Consider the following 22,200-nt stretch of genomic DNA (forward strand, 5'->3'; position numbering starts at 1 on the left):
TATTAAATAAATTAAACTTATTTTTGTCTCTGGTACATATCCTGAGTACTCTGAAATCTCAAATATTATAATTGCTGAAATTGGCTTAATGATCATTAGCTCACTAACAACACTGATGTCAGATAGGATCTCCAAAAGAAACCTAGACATTTTTCAGTAGCCAATTCTCACAGATACACAACTAGCATGTATTTAAACTATTTGATAAGTAAGTTCAGACTGTAACTTTACGAGTTTCAGGAAAACTAATTTATTTGACTGTGCTTATAAAATATAATAATCAGCTCTGTATAATCCAGTGGTGTTTTCTTAGAGAAAAATCAGAACTTTGTCTCTTTATTATCAAGTCATGTGTGTGTGTGTGTGTGCGTGCGTGTGTGTGTTCAAATGCCATAATTCCCTTGTCTTGTGTTGGTTCTTCAGAAAATTGCTAATGATGAGATTTTCTAAGTAGGTTAACAGTTCTATAAAGTTATTCATAGTTTTCTTCTAAATTTATTAAACATGTATTCCTGAAAAATCCTACCATTTATAAAACAGATGAGTGTACATTCGTGGACATAGAGGAAGTATATGACCTCCCTAGCCTTGTCAATTTGACATGACTTAGATTCATCCAAAAAAGGCATCTCAATGAAATAATCTGTCTTCAACATCCTGTCTGTAAGAGACTGCTTTGCTAATTGATTTAGAAAGACTCAGTCTATTATTGGTGACACCAATCCCTCTGAAGGTTCACTCATGATGTATTATAATGTTGTTAAGTATGAGCCTGAGCAAACCAGATTGAGTCCCCAAGCAGCCTGCCTCCATTGTTACTGTTTTAAGAGCCCACTTCAACCTTTCCCTAAATGATGGGGTTTGCCTTAAATGTGTAAGCTAAATATACTCTTTCTTTCCCAAGTTGCTTTTAGTTCTAATGTTTTTCATAGCACATAAAGAAAACTAGAAGAGAAATTGAGACCAAAAGTTGTTGTATGAACATTTTTTAATATGAATTTCTGTCAAGACATACCAAAACATGTAAAAGACATAGAAAAAAATGAATGCTCATCAAAACAAATAAATAATATATATTTTCCTTACTTGGATTATAGCTAGATTTGTTTTTTACACACTCTTTATAGTATAGCTGAGGTACACATGTTAAGCCAAATTTTGAAAAACCTTACTATGTCCATTGGACTATTCACACGCTTTGGATGTTATGAGTTATTGTAGCCATGTAGCTTTAAAAATGAACCCATGCTAAAGTCAGCTATGTATTGGCATTGGCGGTGTCTGTTCCTATCCTGGTACAAAGTCTGAGATCCATGACTGTGTGTTTTTCCTAGCCAACGCCTCACTCACAAATGCCAGCTCTACCTCTCCTGATCTCCAAGATCACTCTCTTGCCAATTCACCACCCCATAGTCAGTTCTGGGGACATTCTTGCCAGCCTGGGCTCTCCAGTGGTTTCCTCTCCTCTGGATCTTGGACTTTTGTACAGTCTTTCCATTCAAAACCCTAGCTGAATGTCGCCTGGCTATGCTCATCTAGGTCACTTAGAATGGAAAACACCAGTACTCTTTGTTTAAAATAAACAGATGACACAACCACTAGGTGTGAAATCTATCCTTCTAAACTCACCAATTATTCTATGTTAGAAATCTTCTTGTGGTGGAGGCTGCTACCAGGGCTAACAGTTCCCAGTCTATATCCTTCCTCCTCTCCCTCTTGCCTCCCTGTTTAAAGCCTGTTTCTTCTTCCTTAGTCCCCTTTTCCTTTCTAGGACCTGGAAGACTCACCTCCTCCTTCTCATTCAATGATTGGCTTCTTTTCATCTTTATTAGCCAATCAATTAATTAAGGGAAATTCCCATACAAGCAATGTGTTCAAATTGAGTAGCTATGGAAAAAGATTTATTAATATGTCTGTAAAAGTTGGGACAGAGTATCCCTGTATCATGGGGAAAAGAAAGAATGGTAGAGAAAGATGCATTATGTCTTCCTCTGCCCTCTGTCAGCAAACATACCCAGACATTATCATGTATATCACACACACACACACACACACACACACACACACACACACACACAACACAATAAGAGCAGTATGTGTTCACTCCTTCTTTAAAAGGGGAACAAGAATACCCTTGGGAGGGAATAGGGAGGCAAAATTTAGAACAGAGGCAGAAGGAACACCCATTCAGAGCCTGCCCCACATGTGGCCCATACATATACAGCCACCCAATTAGATAAGAAGGATGATGCAAAGAAGTGGAGGCTGACAGGAACCGGATGTAGATCTCTCCTGAGAGACACACCCAGATACAGCAAACACATAGGCGAATGCCAGCAGCAAACCACTGAACTGAGAATGGGACCCCGGTTGAAAAAATCAGAGAAAGGACTGGAAGAGCTTGAAGGGGCTCATGACCCCATATGAACAACAATGCCAACCAACCAGAGCTTCCAGGGACTAAGCCATTACCCTAAGACTATACATGAATTGACCCTGGGCTCCCACCTCATAGGTAGCAATGAATAGCCTTGTAAGAGCACCAGTGGAAGGGGAAGCCCTTGGTCCTGCCAAGACTGGACTCCCAGTGAACGTGATTGTGGGGGGAGGGTGGTACTGGGGGGAGGATGGGGAGGGAAGCCCATATATAAGGGGCGGGGAGGGTGTAGGGGGATTTGGACCCAGAAACCGGCAAGGGGAATAACAATCGAAATGTTAATAAGAAGTACTCAAGGTAATAAAGATAAAAAAAGAAGAGCAGTATGTGTTAGCATAAAGCTAGGTTCTTCTATTTAAAGATTCTACTGAAAAGCTCTCAGGGAGAACTTTCCCTCGGGATGGAGACCCTCTAACTCTAATGACTAGACCGAGACACCACAGGATGCAATCAGCAAGAGGATTTGGTTTATTGTCGGGATACACAGGCACAGGCACCTGCGGGCGCTTCAGTCACTCGGGGGACTGGCGCGCCCCACGGAACCAAGGATGGGCTTTTTTATAGGATTTTGGGGAGCAGAAGCAAGCATACAGAAGCAGATGCATGGTTACAGGGATATAATTGGTGGATTCTAATGTGGCAAGGGTTCAGCCTGGGGGCAAGTTTCCTAGCTACCTTCCTGAAACATAATGACTGACTCGGCCCCCCCAAGGGTTCAGCCCCGGGGCAAGTTTCCTAGCTACCTTCTTGGAACATAATGGCTGAATCGGCCCCCCACCAGGGTGTGGGACCTCTCCCAGGGCTTTTCTCATTGTCAGGTGCTCAACCGCAGTCCTCCTGTTGCCAGGCCTTCAACCAAACACATCCTGCTTGGCAGCCGCTGTGTACTCAGTGTTCTAACCTTTCTCTGAACCAGTCATCTTAAGTACAGCCTTGCAAAATGGCGTTACTGCTGCTAAGCTGGGGTCTTTCACTACCACATAAGGAGGAAACATATTCAGACATACCCATGCCATACTTTACAGAGAAGATAAAACCAAGGGCAAGAAATAGATGTATGTAAACTTATCTTTGGGTCCAATATAGTTTTTAATATCAAATATAATCTAGAAATAGATTAAACATAGTTTTTACCTTAGGGCCAAGGAACATTTGTTAGGACCAGATTGGGATTATCTAAGGATCCAGCTTGCCACTATCCTTGGACATGAGGACAAAGGACCATTTTTCTTTCTAACATCCTACCTGTATAATTATGACAAATTACACATGAAATATCTTTTTCCTTTGCCTGTTCTTATGCCAAAATATCTGAAAAAGACTACTTAACAAATAAATGGCTTATTTGAGATTAGAGTTCATGATACAGTACACAGGAGAAGTAATAATACACAACTAGTAACCCACGCTCTATTGTCAGCAAATAGAAAGAGGTGAATGCTGATGTTGCCTGTACATAGGTGGAGTCTTTCCCCATTAATCAATTAAATTCAGAACCCACATTACAGATATTTCCTGAAGTTTGTCTCCTAGGTGATTTTAGATCCTGTCAAGTTGACAACAAAATTAATCACCATGATGAGTATAAATAGCCATGAAAAGAATAAAATAAGAATTTGTTCTTCCAGTATAAAGACCATGCTGCAGATAGACGTGTTTCTTAAATTAAACTCTTTTCTAAAACCAAAAGAGGCCTGAAAAGTCAGACCTTTTATGCCTTCCAACTTTTCTAAAACATACAAGATTAAACTATCATATTTTAAGTAAATTTTTATTGCAATACAATGATACTTTCTCCTTGTTACTTGATAAACCCTTATTTTTTTCTATTTTTGTGAGTGTAGTGTTTTTCTTATCCACTGTTATTTGTAGAAATTTAGTGTTTACTTAGTGTGCATTCCTTTTGGTATAGGTGACTGTAGAAACTAGAGGTTGCCATCCAACGTCTTCTTCATTTCTTTCCTACCTTATTTGTTATTTATCTATTTAGGTTTTACTTCTTTAATTAAAAAATAAAATTACAGAAAATACATTTTGGTTATATTTTTCTTCTCATTGAAATCTACACAAATACTCCAAACTTATCTACAAATCCGTGTTTATGCTTTTTCTAGAACTCTATCTTTCCCTTTCTTAAGAATATAAAGCCTACCCAAAAATCAATTAAAAATAAACACAAAAGTAATAAGACAAAATAATACCCAAACAAACAAAATAAGACAAGGTATATACAGTGACACATAAAGAATTGTAGAGGCAATAAGTGCTGCCCAACACTCCAGGGCATGTTTTTTTTTTTTTCCTTTCTAGTGAGTGAAGTTGTTATACCATCATGCTCCTTTGGAGAAAATTGGTTTTCGCTTTGTCAGCAAGTTTCAATCACCAACAGCTTCTTGCCTGGGGATGAGACTTTGTATATATGTTTCCTTCTCAGTGCTAGCTTTTTAATCTAGTTTGAGCTTGCTCAGAACTTGTGCAAGCTGTTAGAGTTCCTATGACTTCATATGTGTATCTGTATGATTGTGTTTTGAAAATACGGTTTCTTTGAAGTCATCACCTACCTCTGGCTCTTTCATTCTTTCTGCCTCCTCTTCCATATAGATGCCTGATATTTTAGGTAAGGGGTATGATAAAAAAATCTCACTTATGATAGAGAGCTCAAAATTCCATCACTATCTGAACTCTATATTAGTTCCCTTCAACTGAAAGAAAGCTTCTCTTACGAAGGCAGAACATGGCACTGATCTACACCTATAACAACAGTACATTAGCAGGAGCCATTCATTTTATTGCATGTTCCTTTAGAATAATAAAATTATTGCTTTTCTCTAAATGTATGTGAAAATACACACAGACAAACACACTCATATATATATAAATATGTATATACACATATACATATACATATATATTATCAGGTTTGTGGCTACTTTATCAGTGTCACATATGAATTCTGTCTCACAGAGTGGGGCTCAAATACAATGTAAAAGAAAAGAGGTTGTTTATTCACACATTTATACCACTATTAAGTGAGTACATTTATTAACCAACTGACTGTTATAGATTATAGGGCTTATATCTAAATATTTTTTCCCTTCCAGCATCATAAACTCTAGTCAGCAGGAATGAAACATTTATCTGGGCTCTGGCTCTACTTCTCCATGTTTGACATTGTATGTCATCCTCAGCACTATACATTTATGATCATGTTATAGAGAGAAAATAATACCCAGAAGAATGGCCTGTGATGGGAGGGGTGATCTATGGTATCGTCTTTCATCAATGATTTAACAATATGCAAGGTATTCCTGCAGAACGTTTTACATGGTGACATATGATATCTATTTAGAACTTCATCTTTGATGACTCCATCTATCTTCCTTTCATATAATGTGTGTGTGTGTGTGTGTGTGTGTGTGTGTGTGTGTGTGTGTGTGGGTGTGGGTGTGTGTGTGTGTGTGTGTAGCTTAGGAAGGTTCTACAGTGGTAGTGTCCCAAATGTATATTCAAGGGGTGTTTATAGTTTCTTGTCTTTCACAGTAGTCCCTATAATAGCCTACCACCTCATCCCTGTCCCCCTTTAATCCTCTTATTAAGGTTCCTCTTTATCTCCTTTAAATATCTTCTTCTTGAGATAAGTTTTCATAACAGAAGCTGTATCTTGAAAATTGGTTAACCTGAATATTCCTAGCACACAAGAGCTATTTCTGCTTAACTTCCTTATTTTCTCACTGGTAGAATTAGACATTTTTTAGTTGTCCTCCTTTTTACATTGCATACTGCTTGACTACTTTCTTTTGTCAACTTGAAACAAACTAGGGTCATTTGGGAAGAGGAATCTTCAACTGAAAAAAAAATGTGCCCAGTGCCAACTTTGGCAGGGTCTTCTTTCTTGTCAGTTTTTCATAAGGCAGAGAAAGGAAAGAACATCGGGAGAGGATACGACTGTTCCTTACAAGATACAGGGATAAGACGTTGTCTTATGACATATTTAGGGTTGCTGTGTAATAATAAAAAAATTTACTTATCTGAGACTAAATTACCTTGCTACTGTAGCTGAACTGCCTAGAAACTGCAAGTTTCTGGCACTTAACACCTCTTCCTAAAACAGCAAAGGATTAAGTAAGTAGACTTTGTGCTATCTCAGCAGGAACTGCACAGATAGAACTTTCCACCAGCTAGTCAGAAGTTACAGGAAAAGGAGGGTACTTTGAGAAGTGATTATAATATTTATTACTAAGTTGTAAAACATTTCTTATGAAAGCTATCTAAGGGGGAAAGCAGAAAGATCCTGAATGGGACAAGGGAAAAATTCTCTTTCGCATCTTTTTGTCCTCAGTACATATACAATTTTCAGAATACATGATCACATGTTAAAAAGTTCACCACATGTTCACACATAAAAGCAAATCATAAATGACATAGAAGTTTACAACTGAGAGTGTTTACATACATAGTCATTAGGAGTAATTATCTAGTTAAACATCCACCACCTGCCACATCTTCACAGGTTCGTAGAGAGTTGAAAACCATAACTAAGCTATTAGTGAAGTTTTGTATAGATTAACCCAGACAATATTTTATCTTCTTTTACCTATAATAAATTGTTAGTTCCCTTTACGTGACCTTAGTTAATTGTTTTGACAATCTCTTGGAATGTGTTTTGAGTAATAGAAAGTATGGTTACTGTCTAGCAATCAATTACTTGGTGACACATGGGAGACTGACAGAATTCTCATTGCAGTTTTGACTATCAGAAAGGGATCTACTAGCAGTACTACTATTAAGAGAGCTTAATAATCACTGATATTTCAGTAATTCTTGTAGGATCATCCTTAAGAATTAAGAAGTCATCTATTTGTCTATATAGAATCACTGCAAGAGAGTACATCTTCGTAGATCTGCAGCTATCTGCTCAAAAGGGGTGGGCTAGTACCTAATCATTGCTATATATGTTTAATAATAACAAGAAACATATATTAATATCAGGAATCTTTCCTAAAATGAATTCTCTTGGGCTTCGCCTATAAAGCAAAACTGTTGCAGACTATAATCTGAAGCATACCTCCTACTAGGATTCTGACAAAAATGTTTCCAAAAGACTGGTTCCTGGGTCTTTTCCTTGTAAAGAATGAGTATTGGAGTTAGGAATATTGTGGGGCCTCACCTTGGCAGTTTGTTTTGGGTTGTAGAAGATAGCAGGCTGAGAATGACATGGATAACAAAGAATTAAGCAGTGTTTCTTCGTGGCAGCTTTGGTTTCTATCTTCAAGTTTCTGCCTTCACTTTCCCTTATGATGATCTAATCTTAAGACAAAGTGTTTCTGTATTAAGTTGTAATTGGTTATGATGTTTTATCCTAGTAATAGAAATCAAGCTGCAGCACATGGTTTCTGGTGCTCAAACTCAGGTCTTGATGTAGTGTGGCAAGCCCTTTGTTGACTAAACCATCTTTTCAGCATCAACCCTTAATATTTCTAAAAGATAGTATTTTCAGTGTAAACAAAGTGCAGCTTTCCATAAGGATATATCATAGGTCTGAAATTTTAATTAAAGGAACCTGGATATAACAAAACAACACACACTTTAGCAAAATCTCTCCTGGTCAACTGCCATTACACTGAGTGTGCATCTGTGAATTTGCAAGACAAAACAGTTGTCAAGGAGGTGTGGTATAGTGATTAGCATGCCAAACAAATTAGAAAGGGAAGGAGCAAAATGCTTGACTGGTTTGTTAGCTAAAATTAATTTGCATGGGGATTTTGTACATGACATACAGTGTCTTTACCTGTGAAAATTGAACAAATAGACAGAGCTGTGATATGAATGTGTGCGTGTGTGTGTGTGTGTGTGTGTGTGTGTCTCAAATATCTTGAGTCACAGCTCCTCCTCCACATGTCTTGTACATTAGATGAATTGTTCATTATTATTTTTCTGGCAAGGAAGAAAGAAAAAACTCAGTGTGGCAGCACACAGCTGTACTTCCAGCATTCAAGAAGTAGGGACGCAAAGAACAGAAATTCAAGGTCATTTTCAATTACACAGTAAAATTAAAACCAGCATAATGTTCATGAGATGCTGCCTCAAAAATTTAAAGCTAGAAAATGTTGTGCTTTAGGAAGTGGATGGGGGCTGGAGATAAACTTCAGAACAATGCATCCCTAGCATGTACAAGGCACTGATATACATTCTTCTATAACTTAACCAGATATAATGACTTGAGCTGTTCATCCCAGGTATCAGGATAAGATTTTATCATACATAAGGAATTTGAGGCTTGCCTTTCCCTAGATCTTCTAAGAAAGGGCAAGTGTGTGTGTGTGTGTGTGTGTGTGTGTGTGTGTGTGTGTGTGTGTGTGTGTGTGAGAGAGAGAGAGAGAGAGAGAGAGAGAGAACAAGAAGAGGAGGAGGGGAGGAGGGAGGCGGAGGAAGAGGAAGAATGAAGAAGGAGGAGGAGAAGAAAAAGAAGAAGAAGAGGAAGAGGAAGAATTAGAGGAAGAGGAAGAAGAAGAAATGAGGAAGAGGAAGAAGAAGAAGGAGAAGAAGAGGAAAAGTCATGTGGAGTTTCATAGAATATGTATTCTATTAGGTTTTAGATAAGCAACTGTTTTCAGTAGAGGCATTCTTTTCAGTTATATTTTGAATACTAATTGATAACAGACTTGCTGTGAAAGAACAGCATCAAGAAGAGAGTCCAAATAACAATTGCTATCATGTATGGTTATTAGTTTGACATAGTTCCCACTACGACTATTGCATGATCAATTTAATTTTCTCCTCACAATGAACAGAAGAGGAATGTTACATCTCTAAGAATAAGTAGATTTTCACAGTGTTATATCTTTTAGACATCCACAGATGAAACACAGGTCTGTCAGGAACCAACTATGTTGATCACCATGTTACCTTGCAGCATTAGCCTAGTATGCTTTGCTCAGTTTGGTCTTCTCCTTTTAGATATCATTGCCAGTTCTTTCTATACTGAAATGGCCAGTGAATGCAGTAATATTTCAAATCACCGCTTCAGTTAGATCAGGTATCTGGAATTAGTCAGATGGATCAAGAGAAAAGGGACAACATTGATTGCTGACACTGCAGTGCATCGGGAGGAAATCCTCAGTCTGACAGAGAAGATCAGTCATTTCAACTACTTGTACCCAGAGTGTTGAACTAGCAAAATTTCTGACTTTTTAGTTTATTTTTTCACAGGACACCTTTGTAAACATGTCAGTTAGAGAAATGCTTGTTGGCTGTTTAAGCCTTAGCTGTGTAGATACAGTATGTCTAAACTTTTATTTCTGCTTGAACTTACTATTTCCAGAAGCCCAAATCATGTCATGGTACAAAAAAAGAAATGAATTAACAATTTGAAGTAACATTTTAAATCAGTTGGAAACATTCTAGATTATGATTATCAAAACATTGATTTCTGTTTAGGAGGAGACATTTGAAATTATGAAAAGTAAATAGAAATGGCCACATTCTAAAAGCTCTTAGTCGACATGGGGTAGGTTTTATTATCAGACCTTAGAAATTCTAAATCCTGACTGTAAATATAATTTACCAAGTTTACAGAGAGTGAAAACAGCAGTCTTCAGAATTACTCAGAAGTGATGATAAGAGATAACCTAGTGTGGGAAAGAATTTGCTGCAGAAAGAAGAGAATTCAAATTTCTGTGCCCATACTTTAAAACAGTCATGGTTGTATACAGCTATAACTCCAGTGCTATGATGACAGGGAAAGAATTTCTGGAGCTTGTGCACAGCAAGACAGCATCAGTATAAGTGAAAGGCTTTGAATTGAGAAAATTGTGTAGAAAGTTATAAAAGAGGTTACTATTTATTTCTCTGTCTTCTGCTTGAACACATATGCATGAAGGCATAGACAGACAGACAGACACACACACATACATGCACACCATATCACACACACTAATTCTTGGTGGTCATGTATTGAGGAATATTAAATTCAAAATTTATAACCTTGAACTCATGAAAATGTCCACTTGACCTTTATAATTGCCATTGATCATGAATACTATTTTGTGAACCATGAATCCACATATGTAAAATAAATCAGTTGTCAGAATAAAGAAAGGGCATGACATATTAATATTAGAAAATTTTAAAAAACATTAGTTTATTATTTTTTGGGGTGTGTGTGTGTGTGTGCTGCATGTGTGTGTTTTCACGTAGGTCTTCTGATTCCACAGCATGTTTATAGGCCAGATGGCCAATTTCTGTAATGGGTCATTATCTATGGATTCCTATTTTTAAAGTGAGGGTGTTAAGCTTGTTCTGCTAGTCCTTTTTCCCTCTTGCTGGCCCAACATAATTGTCAAAATTTAAATGAATTTCTTATAAGCAATTGATGAAGGTTATTTACTCATCATGAAGCTAGAAGTTCATATTGAAGCTCAGCAAGCCTCTGGAGTGACAATTCCATTTTATGTCAGCATAGGAGACTTGGATATCATTTGATAAGGGCTTATGACTAGTTATATTAATATTCATAGAGTGACCAAATTGATCCTTGAAGAAGTCACCATTAAATTGGAAGACAAAGAACAAGAGTCAAATAAGTCCAGCAGCTACTGAGATGCAGTCACTGACTGAGCTGAGTCTGAGCAAACATCAAAGAAACAGTGAGCTGTACTGTAGCCTAAGTAATGATACAAGCAAAAGCACTAAAATTCCTTGAATGAGGCATATAGGTATGGGAAAAGCACTTCAACCTGGGTCTTCACTTGACTTAGGCTGCATAAAAATCTACCTTCCAGAAGTTTACCTAACAATGAAGTTGCTCACCTCATCTCACCTCCATGAAGCTGTATACGTATCAAACAATGGACTAAGACTCCCTGCACATAACATTGTTTATAAATTTCTCTTTCATGATCAACTTCCATTCAAAAGTATTCAAGAGCATATCCAGATACTGGAGGAGAAATCTGTTTCAACTGGCCTGAGACAGTTTAGAATATATACTCAGTAAGTCGTATTGAATCCTCTGGAACAACTTTCAAGGGAAACATACTGTTTAATGTCATATACCTAGTGATAATGGATATGCATTTGATTAAATCAAATGCATCATGGTAACTGATGTTCACAGTTAATTAAGGCTTGCCTAATCAAAAAAAAGCCAATCAAAACAGAAATATCCACACTGAACTCTGAGTAAACAATTCCTCCTTCTCAAGAGGTCCACAAATTAAAGCTACACTGAATTCCTGTGTTTCTCACTTTGCTTTTGAATAAAGTTTCTTTGTCACCTTGCTCTCTGTGACTTCTTGTAATAAGATGAAAACATCCTGGAAACACCTCACCTAGACAGTAACCTCAGATAAAACTGATAAGCATCTTCTTCAAATAATGACACGAATTATGGAATCTCCAAAAGAATTCTCCTGTTACTTTCTTGTAAGAACTTCTAAGAATGACACAAGCCATGTCTAATCTCATGCCTATTCAAAGAAATCAGAAGTTATAAAAAAATTCACCCTAGTGTTGTTTTTTGTACGAATTTCAACTTTAAGATATTAAGTACAATCATATTGGAATTCCTTTTTTCTCAGAAGTTTTGATAATGTCACCTACAATTAAGCAAGAGGAGAATCCTTAATGAATTTCTCTAAAATACAATTGCATAATAGATAAAATATTAACTCTAGAATGAGAATATTAGAAAAATGCTTGTTTCTGTGTTACTGCATTGAAAATGTAATTTATACCCCTTTGTCATTTTCAAAATGCAGATGTTCATAGTATACATATTAGATTATGTGGACTATTAATAATAATAAAAGTTTCTAACAATAATTGAAGAACAGAGCCAGTACTTTGAGACAATAATGCTTCTGTCACCTTTAGTGTATAAAGTTTTTGCTATAGGTACACAATGATTCCTACATATGAAAGTCTAAATGCTCTACAGCTCATGCTTTCTGGTTTCAAGAAGTGAAAACTTGAGTAATAGCTTTTAACTTCAAAATCAAAATGAAAACAAAATGCATGAACAGAAAGAACAGAAGGAAAATAAAAGAAGGGAAGAAAGAAAGCATTGAAGGAAGGAAGGAAGGAAGGAAGGAAGGAAGGAAGGAAGGAAGGAAGGGAACAAGGAAGAAACAGGAAGAGATTTGGTAAGTTGCTCATTTGTCAGGCTACACACCAGTATGTAAGACACCCTTGGATGAGTTCCAAAACTGTACAAGATCAGGCATGGTTGTTCGTATCTACAATTTATTGGTGAATATCAGACATTCAAAGTCATCACTGGATATATAGTGAGCTTCAGGCAAGTCTGGGGTTTATGAGACCCTGTGGTAAAAAGAGAGAGAGAGAGAGAGAGAGAGAGAGAGAGAGAGAGAGAGAGAGAAGGAGCTAGGGACATAGGGGTAGAGGAAGAAAGGAAGGACTGACTTCGAGCGATAGCAACGCAAGATGGCAGCCACCACAGGCTCGGGAATAAAAGTCCTTCGAGATTTCCGACTGTTGGAAGAGCTGGAAGAATGCCAGAAAGAAGTAGGCGACAGCACAGTTAGCTAGGGTCTGGAGGACGATGAGGACATGACACTCACATGATGGACAGGCATGATAATTGGGCCTCCACGAACAATTTATGAAAACCGAATGTGCAGCCTTAAGATAGACTGTGGGCCACGCTAGTATCCAGAAGCATTCCAGTCTGTGAGATTTGTAACAAGAGTCAATATGAACGGCGTGAGCAGTTCCAATGGAGTGGTGGATCCACGAGCCATGGCAGTGCTGGCAAAGTGACAGAATTCCCACAGCATCAAAGTCATCCTGCAGGAACTGAGGCGCTTGATGATGTCAAAAGAGAACTTGAAGCTGCCACAGCCACCAGAAGGACAGTGTTACAGCCAATAGTCACCAAGGCCCCGGCCTCCCTTCCCCATCCAACCCAAGTCTTCATTTTCCATAGTAGTGAATTTTCTAGATCCATCTGTAGATCTCAAAGTACTGGAGAGGAAGCCCCATTTAGACTTCATCCTGAGACACTGCTCTGATACTAACTTCTTGTCCATTTGAAATACCTAAGTTGTGCTGTGTAACATCATCTGCGAGTATAACTGCTGTCTGCCTGGTTGAACTTATGGGATCAATAAGGTGTGTTGAAATCGGTTTCCTTTGGGAGTGGTGGGCACAGCTAACGCAACTGTGGACAGACACGTCTCACACAATCACCTGCTGCTGGCACTTGGCCTGGGTATGCCTTTGCCTGCCCCGCCCTCTGCCACAGCTGTGTGGTGGCCCATAGAATAGATGGGGAGGTTTCAGGTAGCAGCTGTGGGACTGACCACCACTAGGCTTGGGGTGCTTTGGCTGTACCCATGCTTTCTTAAGTCTTAAGTGATTGCCCAATCCAAGCCATGGTCCCCACTCCTCCACTCCCACCCTTGGTCAAAGCTCAAATTGTAACCTCCCCTCCCCTGAAATTGGCCTCGGGTGAGGAATTCAGAGCTTCCAGTCTCCCCACCTTTATCAAGGGGTGCTGCTTTCCCCTCCTCAAGTCCCTTGTTGCCCATCACCACCAAACAATTTCTGTGGCCAGAAGCCATCAGATGAGGTTGAAAAAGCCTGGCCTCCCTCCCTTAGCTCTGGACCACACTTGTTCACCTGCCACCAGCCTGGGAAGGGAGCTCTGGGTCCGAGGCCCTGCCACCACCATCAGCTCTTGAGCTTTGAGCTCAGGTCTAGAGGTGAACAGAGCAGTCACAGGGCGACTCAGACGGGCCACCACTCAGGGTCCTTGGATATATGCCTAGAGAAAGGCCATGTAGAGAGTCCTCGGTGCACAGGTTCTGAGTTCGTTCCTTTTCCCATAATTGCTTTGTTTTTACACGATGAAGAGGTTTGAACAGGGCTCTCAGTCACCCTGACCACCCATCGGGTCTGGAGTGGAGTCTGACAGCTGAAGCATGAGGCCCTGACTCTGCCAACTCGGGTTTCAGTGTTGCTCCTCAGACCCTGGGCAGGGACCCAGAGGAGCTCTGTGTCACCATGTTCACAGATCATTTGCTGATAGGTGGGCCTGGCTCCTGGGTCATTGACAAGCTCCCCACTCTGTTCAGGACCACTAAATGTTGAAATGTGGATGCATACTGAAATAAAGGCAATTGGAGGTGTTGCAAAGGAAAAAAAATAGACTGAGCAAATGAAACACTGGTGATTCTTTCTTAGTCCATTCAAGCCTCATTAAGTTTCAAATTTTTCAAACTAGCCATAGGTACAGCAAAATTCAAAAAGACAATGATAATAACCACATGGCAGTCACCTGGGGAGGGAATTTGCTCACAGTGGTAGAATGTAAATGAGCTGAGTTGATAGTATAAGAATAAAGCAAATCCTCAACTGATTGATTTGAAGTATCTTTTCCCACATATGAGCTTACTTTAATGAGAGGAATGGTGGACATGTCAACCTTTAATGAAGTACAATTTTTTAAGCCTTCTCTATTCCTATTTTCAGTCATGGTGACCTCATGCAGGATTTTCTGATAGTATATATCAGTATGATATCATCTTACTAAAATCAATAGGAAATACAGTCCAAATTTTTGAATCCCAACTAATTAAAGATGAATATTTACACAAAATTGTTTGTATCAAATTTGACAAAGTTGTTTTCGTGAATAAGAAAGGTACACAGAACTAAACCCTTAACAAAAATTAAAATCAGGACCTATAGAAAAGGCTCATGGGTTCAGTGTCCAGTATCTATACTTGGTGGGTCATTACTACTTGTCAATCGAGCTCTGGAAATTGGGTACCCTCTCCTACATTTTGCAAGTACCTGTACTCATTTGTGCACACATGTACAGATGCATGAAGCAAATATTTAAAACCACTTTTAATATGAAAAACTAAAAAAGTCAAAAAGAAAATGAAGGACAAAGAACAATGATTTGAATATAAGTCATGTTAATACTGTACATATCTATAAAAAAAAGTCATTTAACATAACCTTGAAACAGCATAATTCAGATAGTTAAAATGCAGTCCCACACTCCTACCCAGTATTTAATATCAAATTATTCTCTATAGTTATTCAAATCAATATTCAAATCAATAATTTCTACAGGTGCATTTAATAGTCTTTGCTCATTAAACTAATCAAAATCTATGTTGTAGTTATTTGAAGAGAAAGAATTTTACGAATCACGTGATATCAACTGAATAAATATGAAAATTATGTATGCAAACTTTACAAAAGTTAGTTTCAACACGAAAGTATAAATTTACAATTTAATAAACAAGGAACTAATTGATCAACCAAATGTTAACAACTAAAATTCATCTATGTATGCAATAGAAAATAATATTTGAGATATAAAATTAAGACTTGTGTTAGTAAAATAATGCATAAGTTATTTTACTTAACGTCTGACTTAATCATTTGATGACTTAGTTGTTCCCCATGTACAACCACCTGTACCCCCAGGACTGCAAATTATAAATATGATTCTATAATTTCTAATAAAGAGCAAATAAATTTCAAGCAATCATCACAAAAATGTTTACTAACAGCAATCACATTCAAATCAGACAAACAAAAAATAAATTGAACACCATGTGCTCCAGCTGTATATCCTGTGAACATAACCCCAAGACACCAAATTACTACAGAGGTACTTGTACAGTTTCACCCATTGTTGTTTAGTTCCCAGCAGGGAGGAAATGTAATTCATATGAATCCTCTGACTGCTCTGCTTTTCTTATCAGTTATTTTGCTATGCTGCCACTATGCCATCCTCATTGTGCAATCCTAGATAGCACAGTGATCTATGACTCCAAGATATAATGTTTGACTATGTAATTGCAAATATTGGAAGAGAAATGAAGTCTTAAATACTGCTATATATTTAATTAAATATCCCTGTTTGTTTTATTCCAGAGACTGTGCTGCAAAAGGTATATACACACTTCTCCCTCATTTCCTCTGCTGAAGGCTATGTGGCTCAGTTGTAATTCTCATGTGATAAAGTATCACATTCTCTATACTATTTCAAGAAATGTATCTCTCTTATTCTTTTCTATTTAAAGAGTCTAAACTGTCCTTATATCAAACTATGCTGTTTATATAACAGGTAAACCCTGAAATATCAACTGTGCTTCACAAGGTAACTATGCAAAATACGGTTTTATAGAATTCCTTGAAATGCATCTACTCCTATTTTTATTTTCTGGTCTATTCAGGTGTCTTTTATAATATCCACCTGCTTGTTACCTATGGAAAATTACAAACAAAAGCAAAAAAGAAAACAATTCAGGTCTGTTATCAAATCTTAAGCAAACATTCATCACTCTAGGACTGGGAAATTGCTCAGAGGGTAGAAACATATGGACCTGGGTGTGAATATTCAGCATTTATACATAATGCCAGGCATAGGGGATAGCTACACATAACTATTACCTCTGAATCCTGAGGACTCACTGACCAGTTCTCAAATCCCACACTGAATTTCTAGTTCAACAAGAGAACTTATGTCAAGAACAGTGAACAGCACTAAAGAAGACGCTTGAAATCCTTCTCAGAACTCCAAAAACACATGCACAGATGGGTAAAGCCACATGGTTACAGGCATGCACCACACACTCACATCCACCAACATTCTTACAACACACAACACCACAGATACATAGAAAATGGTTAAGGGACTGCAGGATAATTCTTAATTTGCTGTTGTCACCCAGTATGTATCTTATATACTGATAATAACCAAGAAAAGATTGAGCTGGAAGAGAGTTTATCCATATTTTTAACTTTTGCTATATGTTAATTTAATTAAATGCTTTCATAATTTTACACAAAATATTATATCCAGATTTATGGGATTGTAGAATCACCCAGCACAAAAACGTTTTAGCATGTCTGAGAGACATCAGACTGGAAGAGTTCTAGTGCAAAGGCCCTCCAGCCAGAAGCTGGAACCCAGATGCCCTTCAACAGAGGAATGAATACAGAAAATGTGGCATATTTACACCATGAAGTACTACTCAACTTTCCAAAACAATGACTTCATGAAATTCCTAGGCAAATGGATAGAACTAGGAAATACCATCCTGAGTGAATTAACACAGTTAGTAGATACTAGTCCAAAGCTTGGAATACCCAAGATACAATTCATAGACCATATCATGCTCAAGAAGGAGGAAGAACAAAATGTGTACACTTCAGTCCTTCCTAGAAGGGGGAACAAAATACTCAAGAGGGAGGGGAATATAGGGACACAGACTGGAGCACAGACTTAAGGAAAGGCCATCTAGATGCTGCCCCATCTGGGAATCTATCACATATGCAGCAACCAAACCTAGTCAGTATTGCTGATGCCAAGAAGTCCTTATTGATGGGAGCTTGATGTGGATGTCTCCTGAGAGACTCTGCCAGAACCTCACTGATATAGACAAGCATGCTTGAAGCTAACCATCGGACTCCATGGGGACTCCAATAAAGGAGTGAAGGAAGACTGAAACGGCTTGCAAACCCATAGGAAGAACAACAATATCAACCAACTAGACTCACCAGTGCTCCCAGGGATTAAACTACTAACCAAATAGTACTCATGAAAAAGCCTAATGCTTCAGTTACATATGGAGCAGAGGATGGCATTGTCTGGCATCAATAGGAGGAGAAGCCCTTGGTCCTGTGAATGTTCCTTTCTCCAGTGCAGGGGAATGGTATGCTATTGAGGTGCGAGTGGGTGGATGGGAGGAAAAGCATCCTCATGGAAGCAGGGGGTGGGTTGTGGGAGAGTGGGTCCCTGGGCAAGGGAATAACATTTGCAATGTAAATATATAAAATATCAAGTTAAAAAATGTTACCACTGCTCTTAATAACCCTATATAAGTTTTTAAAATCCATTTGTCAAAATTCTTACTAAGTCTGTTTTGTGTTCACACATGGACTATGATGGATTAAGACCATATCTGGAAATATCTTCTCAATATTAGACATAACATCTGAATATGTGATTATTTATATCCATTTTTTGTTCAAGAAGAATCCGATGCCAAAGAAAATTTCCTCTTTTTCATTAGCATGGAAATTATATTCAAAATAAGCTAATAAAATAAAGGATACCTGAGTGTATACACATTCACATACATATTCATATATATGAATATGTGTGTATATATGTATACATGATGTAGGCCTCCTTCACATGGCATCTAGGCCTTAACAGTTCCCTCAGGCCTACACATTGCATCTAGGTCTTCATGTTTTCCCTAGACCTTTAACAGACAGCAGCTTTGCCCTCTGAGCCATCAGTCTACAGAGGAATTCATAGAGAAACCCTGTCTGAAAAACTAGGGGAGGGAGACAAACAGATTAACAGATTGATTGCTCTCTCTCTCTCTCTCTCTCTCTCTCTCTCTCTCTCTCTCTCTCTGTGTGTGTGTGTGTGTGTGTGTGTGTGTGTGTGTGTGTTTGTGTGTGTGTATTCAACTGAGGAGGCACTGGCAAATAAATGTTTGCCCCTCCTCTGTAAGCCAGGCCACCCCAATACTGCCTTTCCTTTTGCTTAGTTTGTTTGGTTTATTTCAAGTTAATTGTATCTGTTTCTTTAATTTCCTCTTCATTTCTTTAGTTGAGTCAGGGGTCTTTGCACATAAGCCCTGGAAATCAGTACTTGGATCAGGTCTGCAGCCTGCTCACAGGGTTCTACCCACCTCCACCACTCAAGTGATGCAATAAAAGACATGCAGCACCGCACCTGGCTTCTTTTCACTGTACATTTACTTTAGTTCCAATGTTCATTCAGGTCTGAGAGAGGAGGGAGGGAAGGAGGGAAGAGAGACAGAGAGTGACAGAGAAACAGTGACAGAAAGGGAGAATTGTAGGTAATTGTTCCATCGCTTCAATCACTGTCTGTTGTTAGCCATCTTGGCAACCATGCCCCGAAACCCTCCCTTGGGTAAGATCAAGCATAATGGCAGCAACCATATAATTCCTGCTTAGTCGCACTGAACACCCCAGTCATCACTACCTGTGGAGAATTGTAAGGGGGCTCCTCTGATCTAGAGAGTAGTACCATTGAATGAAATGAGAAGCACAACAAGCATTATTTGTTTTGAATATAAGATGTGGAAAGAACTATATGTGTGGATTGACAGACAGAAAGACAGAGAGACAGAGAGACAGAGAGATAGACAGACAGGACAGACAAGACAGAACAGGACAGGACAGGAGAAAAAAAGCAAGAACACAAACAAAAACTCAAAATGGAAGTCCGGTTCCAAATAGTCTCTGTCTGCACTGTTGCTCTAGAGTTGGTGGTCCAGCTTATAAAAGCTTATACATGGATGGTTTTGGGAAATGCTGCTCGGTGTTCCGTTCAGGTCCAAGAATATTGTGGGTAACTAGACAACAAAGAAAGCAGTTAGACTGACTTCTACAATGTATAGTTTCTGAGTGTGTTATCACACAGAAGAACCTAACAGAATATGTAATGAATTCCGGCAGTAACAGCAGAAACAACTAATGAGAAAGTGTCCTTATAATATTAGTAACTGCAACAAAATGGCAGACTAGCTAGGTAACAGTTACCTAGCCATTAACTAATCTGACATAGGCCTTCTTCACATTGCATCCAGATAGGCCTTCCTATCTTCCTCTCCAGTGCTGAGACCAAAGTGAGATCAAAGTCATGCATCACCATGGGTGCCTTCCTTTTCATTTTTTTCTTTCATCCTAGGAAGTGTGTATATGTGTGTGTGTGTGTGTGTGTGTGTGTGTGTGTGTGTGTGTGTGTGTGTGTGTAGAGAGAGAGAGAGGGAGAGGGAGAAGGAGAGGGAGAGGGGCAGAGGGAGAGAGAAAGAGAGTGCTCTAGAGAGAGAGAGCACTTTAGAGAGAGAGAGACAGAGAGAGAGGCAGAGAGAGTTTAAAATCAGCACGCAAGACTTTTTTTCTTCATATCCCTATCCCAATCCCCCCAAACCAGTAGTAAAGCCACCAGCACCAGAGACAGAGGAAGATGAAATCTCTAGTCTGAAAAACTAGAGGAGGGAGATAAACAGATCTCTCTCTCTCTCTCTCTCTCTCTCTCTCTCTCTCTCTCTCTCCTCTGTCCTCTCTCTCTTCCTCATAATTTGTTAAAGTGTTCCCTTTGTGCTGTGTGGATTCTACTTTATTAAGCAAGTTTCACATCGTACTAGCTCCAAAGAAGAGTCAACAGTCTCTTGGGGTGCAGGCAGTTGTTGCCTTCTTTAAATATTTTTTGGTGTGTTTGTTTGTTTGTTTGTTTCAAAACCCAGGGCCAGCCTTTGTTCAACAGATCCAAACCCAGTTCTCCAAGGGAAAAATGGAGTCAAGTACGAAGTCACGGGCATTTAAGTCATCTGCCATTGACAGTCATAGGAGATGGGAATATTGTGCTTTCTCCAGTGGCATCTTCATGAGTTGTTCTGCTTGGACTCACATTAACTTGGACAATGTGTTACAATCTTCTGGATCCTTCTAATTCTCCAGCTTTTTCTGTTTTCCCCAGTGAATAGTTTGTTCTCTCAGAACCTGAATATGTAAAATCATGTCCAGAAAACTTCCGTAAACACATGCCACACAGCACAACTTCTCTTTCTTGCTCTACTTCTCTCTGTCTTTCTTTTGTCTATTTTTGTCTCTCTTTCTCTACTCTTGTGTATTCTCTTATTCATAAGCTGTTCTCATGTGAATTGGGCATATTTTATCTGTGATACATTCTGTCACATTTTTCTCTGAATTACTACTTTATCTGGCCCTCAATTATATGACACTTTCAAACATGGCTACTTCCTTGTATAAACTAACCTTACAATGTACAATCATGTTGCTAATATTTGTCTACCTAGTTCTTACCTGGACCTATTCGTCGTAAAGAATTAACCTTTCATGATGCCTATATTTATGGCAGAATCTTTCTGACCTTTCATATATGATGTCCTGTGTCTCAAAGTTGAGGGTATTAGAATAAAATTATTCTACACATTTTCTAGAAGGTTGAAAGATTCAACTTAAGTCTTATTTTATGATCCCATTAGCAGCCATCAGTCCAAAACACAAAATCACTAAAACAAATCCTAGTTGCATCAGATAGGGTGGGAAGATATCCCAGTGACTAATCAGGCAGGAAATGTTAGAGAGACATGGGAAGAAGATTGTTTATTGGTCTATATTTATGGCTTGCTCAGCCTGTATTTTTATAAAAGCTAGAACAATAAACCCAGGAGTGGGACAACCTATAGTGAGCTGGGCCCTCCAACAAAATTATTGATCAAGAAAGTGCCCACAGGCCTTTTCATTGGACAATCGTATGAAGAGTTTTTTCTCAGTTAAGATTTCTTCTTCCAAGTTATCTCTAGTTTTATATCACGTTGATAAAAAACCTTCTTATATAGTTTGTAGGTGAGAGTTTGTGGGTGTATATCTCTAAGCTTATGTGTTGAAGTGATATCATTAAAAATTTTACAAAAGAATGGCTAATAATAACCTGTGTGTGTGTGTGTTTCTTTAATCCCGCAGGGTTTCGCCTGATTCTCGGTACCGTTTCGGTGAGGACATTGGGCACCGACAGTGTATGTCAGTGAAATTATGTGTGTATATGTGTTTCTGCATCCCACAGATATTATATGTATCATAATAGGGTATTAAAGAGGACAATGACTTAATCTAAAGAAATGCTTTACATTATAGCACACACCAGCAAGAAAACATTTCTTTTTTGGCAAGGGGTAGCAATTGGGCTTGCAACAATAACTTATGAA

At 38.5% G+C, this 22,200-nt stretch overlaps 2 pseudogenes; both read left to right on the forward strand.

The window, feature by feature from the left end:
• LOC148006609 (uncharacterized) overlaps positions 1-22,200 on the forward strand; it is a 2,902,548-nt pseudogene that overhangs the window by 1,686,185 nt on the left and 1,194,163 nt on the right.
• On the forward strand, positions 12,881-13,413 carry LOC134485546 (ubiquitin-conjugating enzyme E2 variant 1-like; annotated as a pseudogene).

Source organism: Rattus norvegicus, chromosome 2 (assembly GCF_021556685.1).
Source record: "Rattus norvegicus strain SHRSP/BbbUtx chromosome 2, alternate assembly SHRSP_T2T, whole genome shotgun sequence".
In the NCBI taxonomy this organism is placed as follows: domain Eukaryota; kingdom Metazoa; phylum Chordata; class Mammalia; order Rodentia; family Muridae; genus Rattus; species Rattus norvegicus.